At 39.0% G+C, this 10,417-nt stretch overlaps 1 non-coding gene across 1 annotated transcript; it reads left to right on the top strand.

Moving 5' to 3' along the window:
• The first annotated feature begins 9,224 nt into the window (after nucleotides 1-9,224).
• Nucleotides 9,225-9,331, top strand: LOC128773124 (U6 spliceosomal RNA). The gene has a single exon (XR_008417406.1). It is a non-coding gene; the product is annotated as a U6 spliceosomal RNA (small nuclear RNA).
• Nucleotides 9,332-10,417: the final 1,086 nt, after the last annotated feature.

Genomic DNA, 10,417 nt, shown 5'->3' with positions numbered 1-10,417 from the left:
TCTCTCTCTCTCTCTCTCTCTGCCCCTCTCCCCAGCTTATGTGCTCTCTCTAAAAAAGGTAAAATAAATTTTTAAAAAAAATCACTCATTATCATCATTAACCTCCCCAAAGTGACAAAAGATATCTCTCTCATTTTTATCATGTATATTACAAATGCAACCCAAACATACACAACTTTTGGGTTTTAAAAAATGATTAGGAAATGTTTAAACAGGTGCTTAGTATCTTAATCTTTGGGGGAGAAAAGGGTGATTGGCCCCAATGTGTGCTTTTCCTCCCAGTTATATTGTTTCCTTTCCAGTATTTTGAAATGGTCCTAGTTTCCAAGGTAACAGGCAATGGATATTGGGTAGTATTTCTTCCAGTTTAAGAGTTGTAGGCAGATGCTCTTCAGGATGAGTGAAGGCCTCTGAGGCAACAAATACCCAAATGCTCTTCTTGAATTAATGACTAAAAATATTCAATTACTACAAACCTTAAAGTTGAAAAAACCTTCTCATAGTGACAATAGCAATTGACACACTTGGAGAGCTTTGCAATACACAAGGCACTTTCCCGAGCATTTCTCACAGATCCTTCTGCCAATCCACAGAGGCAAGCAAGACAGACATTACTATTATCTATTCCACAGAAGGTATGGGTTGTCCACAGCATGGAGTTGAGATATGAACTGTGACCATCGCAGGGATCTTCCCACGATACCCAAAACATACAAGTAATTAAAAAGAGATTATTTTCCCTCTTTAGAGATAAATCTCAGAGGAAAATTTGATTGATAAATGTTTTATTTGCAGTTTACATTGTCATACACTACAATGAGGTAGGCTCAGCTTTTTCTGGTGGAAAAATGAAGCTTGAATTTCCTGGGAAAACAAAAACCTTAAGCTATGTGAAAAAACACAATTGGTTGGATAAACCACAGTGAGGAGATGTGAAATGTAAATGCTTCATGTAGCTGGGTTCTTTGTATCAGAACCAAACTCCTACTCACTTTACAATCCAGGGATATAAGAAAACCACTCCTAAAAGCAGTGAGGCTGGCCCTAAGGGTCCATCGTATATGAGGGCCTAAAGAACCTGCAGAAGGAGTGAAGGCTCATAATAGGAGTCCAGGGTAAGGGGCTAGGGTCTGGGTGTCTGTCCCTCAGATTCACTATTCTTGGATGATTCAGGAATAAATGCTAGCCAGATTAGAGGTGGATGGATAAGATACAAAGAGAAAGTTAAAACAAAAGGGCTTCCTGAGACCCTGAGAACTCAAGGCAACACTGTTTTGTGGCACTAGTTGTGTGGAAGGAAAGCATGAGAACACAATTGGGTGTAGAAGTTATTTCTGAAATAGCCCCTGTGTGAGCAGAGGCATCTTACTGTGAAGTAAACAGAGGAGAGTCAGGAAATATTATGTTCTTACACTTGTTGCAGCCCTTTTGTACATTCATTCATTCAGAAAGTATTTACTGAAGTCACACGTTGTGACAAGTAGTTGGAATACAGCAGTGAACAAAACAGATGAAATCTTACTCTTTGGAAGTTCTATCCTAGTGGGAGAAGGCAGAAAACAAATAAATTGTGTGGTGGAGACAGTTGCCATGGAAAAAATCAAAGCAGGATAAAGGGGATGTGGCTTTGGAGAAACACAAGTTGTGTTTCTATTTTAAATGTGTTTATAAATCATCAAAAGTCCATTTGATTAATTTTAGTAGTTGTGATAGCAGAGGAACGTTTCACAATGGTAACAGGATCAATTCCTCAAGAAGACATGGTAATCCTAAATGTATACATATCTAACACAGAGTTTCACAATACACAAAGCAAAAACTGTTAGAACTGAAAGGCCAAACAGAACTTCACAATTAGAGCTGGAGATTTCATCAGTCCCTTCTCAATAAGTGATGGAAACAGCACAAAGACTCAGTAAGGATATACGTGATTTGAACAACATTTGTTAACATTTCTAGAACACTCCAGCCAACAACTGCACATTCTTTTTCTATGCAGATGAAACATTCACTAGGCATATCATATCCTAAGCTATAAGACAAGTCTTAATAAATTTAAAATAATTGAAATCATACCACAAGAGAATTATGAAAAAAACACAAAGATACCTAGAAAAGCCCCCCAAAATTTGGAAACTAAAAATAAACATCTAAATAATCCATGTAACTAAAAACGTAAAAGGGAAAGTAAATATTTTGAACTAAATGAAAATATAAACACAAGACATTAAAATTAGTGAGGTACAGCTAAAGCAACTAATTCTTCTATTGGAAAAAAAGAAAAATCTAAAATTAATAATCTAAGTTTCCACTAAATAAAACCAGAGAAAGAAGAGCAACTCAAATAGAAAGAAGGAAATAATAAAGAGCAAAAATCAATGACATAGAAATGAACAAACAATAGAAAAAAAAATGAAACCAAAAACTGGTTTGTTGGTAAAAGAACAATAAAATTGATGAAATTCTATCCAGACAGATCAAGAAAATAACACAAAACAGAAATTATCAACATCAGGAATGAAAGAGGAGACCTCATTACAGCTACTGGAGAGATTAAAAGAAAAAGTAATATTAGAAAACACTTTATGCTGCTGCTTTAGGACAAAATCAGTATTTTTTGGAAAAAATAGAAGCACATACAAGTTATATTTCTCAGTAACTATTCCTTCTCAGTGTAGTCTCCATCATTTATAATAATTATAACTTTTAGCCAAAGTAATTCCATTTTACAGAGAAAACTGGAAGGAGGGGATCGGTGAATAATGTGAACTGTCACACCCCAGTAGTTTATCAGACTACCAGAATTCATGAATTCATGTAACATAACTTTCTACAGTTGCTAATATCCCCTATACAATTTCTCAATGTGGCAAAAATGAACATGTTTGTGAACATGACCCAAAGATACCATCTTTCAATAGTATATAGAAATAAGAAGCAAAGGTAGAAGTTAAAATCAATCAATTAATTAATTAACAATTAATACTTTAGTATTAAATCTTATTTACAAATGATGGTATCCAATTATTTATCCATTAATTAACCCAATTTAATACTAATCCGCGGGGCACCTGGGTGGCTCAATGTCCGGCGCTTCATTTTGGCTCAGATCACGATCTGGGTGTGGCGCCTGCTTGGGATTCTCTCTCACCCTCACTCTCTGCCCCTTCCTCCTTCCCTCTCTCTCTCAAAATAAGTAAATTTAAGAAATACTAATCCAAGATTTTAAGTCACTTAGATCTTAGAAATCCATCTTCAGGTTGATACACTATAGAACATAATTACTAATAAAATAAAGTTCATCAGAATTGAGGATCGAGCTGGTCAAACAGAAATTTACACTTTTCATAAGCAAGCATTAAGTAGAAGTAATGCTAACTTATTTGATCAGTAAACCTGTATATGTTTAGAAAAATATACCCAAGTGTAAGAAAAAGGTACACTTGTATTACATATGTCACTGATAAATCACAGAAGACATAGCTGTTTTTATTAAACCAAATTATAAAACTAACCAGGTGTGCCACAATTATTTACTTAAACTATGTGAACTTGAATTCTTAAAATGTTTCTGAGCTGGTTTCCCTTTTAAAATACTTCTTAAATCTAGAATTTTTTATAATTTTTTTTAATGTTTATTTATTTTTGAGAGAGAGAGTGTGAGCAGGGAAGGGGCAGAGAGAGAGGGAGACACAGAATCCGAAGCAGGCTCCAGGCTCTGAGCTGTCCGGACAGAGCCCAACGTGGGGCTCAAACCCACAGATTGTGAGATCATGACCTGAGCTGAAGTTGGCCGCTTAAGCGACTGAGCCACCCAGACACCCCTTTAAATCCACCACTTTTTAAATCTTAGAAGTTATATTTTATTTTCTGAGAATTATAGAAATATTATACTTATATAAGCACTTATCTCATAAGCCAATCAGAACAGGGCTCCTTTAATTTTGGAGATTTTATAATCTAATTTATTAATACCACCTAGATTTAGAAAAATATTATACATTCATACAATGAGAGGGAAAAACCTTTTGAATTACAGACACACATCCACAAAGATACAGAGTTTATAGCTTTAGTTCCAAATTTTCAATTGTCAAGAGTAAACACGGAAGCACAAAAAATTTACTGGTTCAGATTATCAGAGACTCTTTTCCTTCCTGGTGGAACACAACATTCTTAATTGGTTTGAGCCCAAACAGATGAACAGGAAGACAAAACTAACAAACTACTTTCTCTGTTTCTCTCACCCACAAGGACTAAATCTCTACAAATCTTTAATCCATGCACACAGCTCACCAGACAATAATACTATATTGCCAATCATTCTACCAACAGTAGGCAATGACTTATTGCTGTAAGCAAAACAAAGACAAATCAAAAAATTAATGGAGAACAATATTAAAGTTTGAAAACACAGACACTCAGCAAAGTTCTAGTGGCATTTTGAGAATATATATATATATATATATATATATATATATGTATGTATGTATCCCACAAGCTACGCTTACATGGTAAAAAGTATACCTGGTTTTGTTAGGTAAATCCATTGGGCATCTCAGTAGAAGACCTACAAACTGTTAAAAGACGATTTAAAAATTTTAAATACATCAAAATGACAGACAGCCATATCCTGCAAGAGCTAATTTCATAGCAACATAAGCTACAGACATCTTCCCAAAATGTACAGTGGTGGATGGTAGATTGTTAAACCCTGCCATTTAAAGGAATGTTCTACACTTGAGTTTTAATGACTGGAAATGTGTTACAAAGAGCTCATCTTTGGAACTAACTTGTGTGCAAGACCAGCCAATTGAATAACTTGGCCTGTTCAGACACGAGAATACTGAAAATGGCAGAATTCAAAGATGAACTCAGGAAGTGCCGTTCAGATGATACTCTCGACCCATCCCACCACAGTGTGGTGAAGAGTTCCAGAAGCCCCCTTTTCACTCCTGGTGAAGAATTTAACTTGACAACAAAAAAGTGCCCATATTTGGCAGGTGTCCTGCCTGCATATGTTACAAGCCTGCAGTATCAAGAAGACCCAGATGGTGACACTGTTCAACATGAGGTCTTAGGTAACTGGTTCTTAAAATACCTGGAGCACAGAACTGCATCCAGAAATTACAGCTGGGAAAAAGGAAAAAGGAAAAAGGAAAAAGGAAAAAGGTGAGGTTTAGGAAGGATTTTTTTTTTAAAAAAAAGGTAAAAATCATGCCTTTCATACAGATATAAAATGAATACGTACTAAAGATATTAGACTATATTAATCAATGAAGGTAGATGTTGTAACCCTTTCAAAGGAGAAATTAAAAATCACAAATATGTATGAAGTAAATGGATATTGAAATGAATGTGCAAACGGTAGCAAAACTAACTTCTTCCATAGTGATAGAAGTCAATTGAACCTCTACTGGTCAGGACAGATATTTCAGATCTATAAACAAGAATTACTTTGCACTGCTATCAGTTATCTACAATTTACAGAGTTTCCACAGGATTGGAAACAGATAACCCTGGAGGGTATTCTCACGAACCTAAACAATGAAGTTGTCCACCTGGGCACAAGTTTTTCCCATAAAGGGACACCACTCCCCTGAAACCAGAAGACAGGAAATAGAGATGCCTGTGTATTTAGGTAAATTTGCAGTAAGGACAAAAAATTAAGGAAGCTCATCTCTGATAGTCTCTCTTGTTGTTTTATTTATTTTTTCCTTCAGTGAAGCAGAACATGAGGTTATTTGCTACAAATAAAAGGAACTGGCTGCTGTGAAAGGAATTCATGCATAAAAATATCTCACGTCAGCCTTACCACAGTGACTTTCTCATTTCATTTAAAGTAGCCTGTAAAACACAGATAAGTCATCTGGAAGATAGGCCGGATCATCCTTTCCATGGTCGGCACAGGCTAATCCTCTGGACACTGTTAAGAAGTTAGGTCTAGGAATCTATCACTAGGCAAGTTTGGGAAACAGTGCTCTAGCATAGTTTACCTTATCGGGTTCACTAGCAGAGCCCTGAAGAAATAAAACCCAGGAGTGGTGAGTTTTGAAAGATCCTTGGAGTTCCTTCCAGGTGAGACATTTAGGAGAAGTACTGAGAAATACTGGGCAGTCAATGAGTGCAACACGAGGGAAGGGGGTAGAGCCATAAAAGGGAGGGAGTAGCAAAGGAAGGGGCCTGGTGGGGAGCTCACACAAGCTTCAGCTGATGCACAGTGTGTCTGCTGGAAAAGAAAGGAGACAAGAGGCAAGAAAGAAGGGTGCTGATAAGCCTGAAGCAGATCTGTGAAGGCTGAGATCTCACAGTAGAGAGAAATGGAGAACAATTAAATCAGTACCTTCAGGGGAGAGCTCTGGCCCTTTAAAAAGCTCTTTGTGGTTTATAACCTGCAGCCTAGGTTGATAACCCCTGTCCCCCAGCTGGAGTTCACCAAGTGAAGCTGATCTTTGATGCCATGGTTCTAAGTGATTTCTCTGTTCCCTACTCAAGAGGATGTGAGGATTTGGGTTGAGTTTCTTCTTGATAATTAGAGTAAAATTCCTGAAGAGGAAATGACTTGTGGTTTTTACCGTGATTTCAATTGTGTCATATCACTGAATGTTCTCTTTCTGTGAATAAAAAGAAAAAGAATAGGTCAACTTTCCATTTATCAGTGTGTACTATCCTACTGTTGCAAACAAGAATTCAGAAATGTGGCTGTAAAATGGCAGGCTTGAAGTCTTTTACTCTTCGCATTGTAACCTACTGCAAACAGTATGGCCTACTAATACGACAAGTGGTACAGTGGAAACAGCAATGGGTTTGGCCTCACAAGACAGGACAGCCAGTGCCAATATTGCCCAGAGAAATCACTACACACTTACCTCAGCTTCAGTTTTCTTTTCTCAAAACTGAGATGCTACATCTCTTTGGATCTAAAATGCTACTGATTATAAGACACACCATAGTTTTACATACCACTTAAAAAAGGAAAGATAATCGTTTTATTCCACTGCTAATATACACACTTGGAATGATAATGACAACAGTTTTGGTAATAAATCCCAAATGTTCCAGAATATAAAAATAAAACTCATGTTTCTTATTAAAAAATTCAATGAGCTGAGAAAAATCTTCATTTTTAATTTTTTTTATAAGAAAAATGCTTTAAATCAATCTCTCCTAAAGTCAATTGGTTAACAACACCTATTGAAACTTTCTTCTTTTCTTAATAGTCAATTCTTAAGATACAAAAGATACCTAACTAAAAGGCCACCTGCCTTCTAACTTTTCTATAGAACTTCCAAAAGATGTGATGAGGAACACTATCTCCCCCTAAGAAAGTGATTGGAGATTTACACATACCAAACCAGTGAAAAGAGCAAGAATTGTTTTTGTCAAAATGTAAATATGGGATCTTAAAGATTCTTTGGTTTAGCAGAAGTCAATAGTGTTAGTGTTGCAAATTTGTATTGTGATGACAGGAGTGTGATTACAAATGTATACATGAACTGGACAAATGTGTTCAGTCAGTGAGGTATGCAATGTAGATGGGAGGAGTTACGGGGGAAGAAGAAACAAGAGGAACAGCACTGTAGGGGAACACAAGAGTTTGGGGGGAAAAGGGCAACTGTGTAAAAGAAACAAGAGAATAGAGTAAGGAAATCGAAAATGTTAAATCTGAATGTCTCTAGCACATTATCTACTGGATGAGGCTTTTCAATTAATGGATAGCCTGACAGAAAGCAATGTTCAGAAAATAAAAACACATCAGGCTGCGTTCAAACAGGGATGAGGCTGGGTAGAGCTTTATCTCTTAATCCAACTGATTGTACACAAGAATCCTTGTAGCTGAAGGATTATCGGACTGTGAGGAACAGGCACCTAGAGACCCAGCACTCAGGACCAACATTAAGTGGTTCCAGAAGAGTGTCTTAGGAAACAAAAACACAACTTCAGTTTAGCCCAAGAAAGGTAATTTGTTGGCGCACTTAAATTATGGAAAGGGTAGAATGATCCAAAGACTCAAACATCAATACTCTTCCTTCATGTCTTCTTCCAGTCTCTCTCTCAATTTTCTTCCTTGGGGCATATAATTTGGACACCAGGGGCCTGGGGTTTGGGTTTATTTAGATCCTTACAGCTCATGAGCCAATGGTTAAAAGCAAACCGACAAACAAACCACCAGACCCTCTAACTGGACTTTCATCATGGTACTCTAAAATCATGAAGTAAAAGATTTCTGGGAAACCATCATGGAGGGTCAGGCTGAAGACCTCCCCTGAACCCACTGATTCAGCCAGGCATTACATACCTTAGGCTGAGATGCAATACGAAGTAAACGCCAATGAAAACCACAAGATTAAAAACTGGAACCAGGATTTAGTTAGGCCTTTAGATCTAAATTTTCAAGAAACATGGAGGAATGAAATATGAGTTAAACCACATCATCAATAAGAAACGAGCCAAATGCAAGAATTGTGACGGTCCCCAGGGTAAATACCCTGTTTCGCCAATAAGTAATAGCATGACGAGAAATGGGAAGTCCTTGGGATAATAAAGACCTAGAAGCATAGCAACCAGATACAATGTGGGACGGGGCCTCCTTTGGGTACATAGGACAAACCAACTATAAAATGCATCATCGAAAAAGTCAAAGACATTTGAACCTAGAGTGGATATTAGATAGTATTAAGGAATTACCTTAACTTTCCAGGTGCTTCCTTTTTTTTTTTTTTTTTTTTTTTTTTTTTGAGTATTCTTCAGGGAAGTTTAAATGGGAAATGTGCTCTAAAAGTGTGATCCCGGCACCGCCCTGCCCAGCCCACCCAACGCACCACGGCGGCCTCACGGCCCGCTCGCCCGCCGCTCGCCCGGCCCTCGAAGCGCCGAACGCACAGGGGCTTTCTTCGTGTTCGCCCCTCCCGACATGCTCCGCGGGGCCAGAGCGACCGCCACAGGACCCACGGTCCAGGGCCTGGATCCCACGAACGGCCCTCTTACCCAGGGTGCTCCGGGCGCGGCTCTCATTTGCATGCCCCACCCGGCAGGTAAACTCGACAGGTCAGTCGCGGCCTAGCCAGCATAGCACCAAACCTCAGAGCCTCACGAGTCGCTCCTGTCATCACATTTCCCCCAAACGTCCCGAGGTCGCCGGGAAGACGCGCACATCAGTCACCCTAACTAAGAGAGGCAGGAGGCTGCCGTGCCTTATATAATTGGTGGACGGAGAGTGTAGCGTGCTCGCTTCGGCAGCACATATACTAAAATTGGAACGATACAGAGAAGATTAGCATGGCCCCTGCGCAAGGATGACACGCAAATTCGTGAAGCGTTCCATATTTTGCGCAGCTCCCTGGCGAGCCTCTACTCTGACGATTACCTCTGAGGAAACGGTGTCATGTCAGAACACAATGTGCGGCACTGAATGATAAAATTGTGACATTTCACTAGAAAAACACTCCTGTAAAGCAGTCTATGACTTGTAAACGAAGCTGGGTTACAGCTGGAAATCTATGTGCAAATATGTCGTTTCTACATATCACGGAAACAAGATGTCAACTTGAATTTCTTTATAGAACTAAAAATTCTGAAATTGGCTTACGTATGGTCCTGTCTCCTTCAACAACACAAATTCCAGAAGGCCCAAGAGTATTGGCTCCGGTGGAGTAGAACACTAGCACATAAATTGGTCCATGAATCCTTATCAAATCATTCCTAAATTATTAAACTGCTAAATCAATGAATCCTTACTAAAGGAAGTAAGCAACATCAGCGCACATTTCTTGCGTCTACGTTGTGACATTCTTCGGTCGTTTTATAACTGAGTCCATACACCCTCTGTCACGAGGAGGTGCACTAAGGCAGGGACTGTTAACTGTTTTACAAGGGGTGGTTACACCGGATTAGATCAATGTTGGCTGCGGCCTGTGGATCCTAGATCTCCAGGACCAAGAGAACTGGCTAGAAGCAACAAGCCCACTGGGATCTGCTTTCACACATCTGTCTGAGACCACTTTGTATACCTGTTAAAACATCAATGGCATCTAAGAAGTATTCAGAAACGCCAGTTTGTCTAAATCAGACGGATTCTGTGATGGGAACTTTGATTAAGAGGAAAGTTAATTACCCAAACCAAAAGCAGATTTTAACCAACGAGAACAAGCGTTAGGATGCAGGTACCAGGATTACCTAGGTAATTCAATAATAATAAAGTGGTGGGCGCCCACAGAATGATGTCAGAGGGCCATCAAGGTGGTCTCACCTCCAACCACACAGGGTTCAGTGGAACGGCAGAACCTCGCAGGTGTGCTGGACTGGTAGCTGCTAGCTGCAATGCTTAAACTCCCAGCGGGCCTCCAGAGCTACCCTCCCATCCCCCATTTTTGTGCCGGTCCTCAAAAGGATATCGATAGTTCGCGGGGGAGCTGCG

The sequence above is a fragment of the Panthera pardus genome, unplaced genomic scaffold, assembly GCF_024362965.1.
Source record: "Panthera pardus isolate Hobbes unplaced genomic scaffold, ASM2436296v1 HiC_scaffold_24, whole genome shotgun sequence".
In the NCBI taxonomy this organism is placed as follows: Eukaryota; Metazoa; Chordata; class Mammalia; order Carnivora; family Felidae; genus Panthera; species Panthera pardus.
The sequence above is the reverse complement of the archived record's forward strand: the minus strand, read 5'-3'. Positions and strand labels throughout refer to the sequence as shown.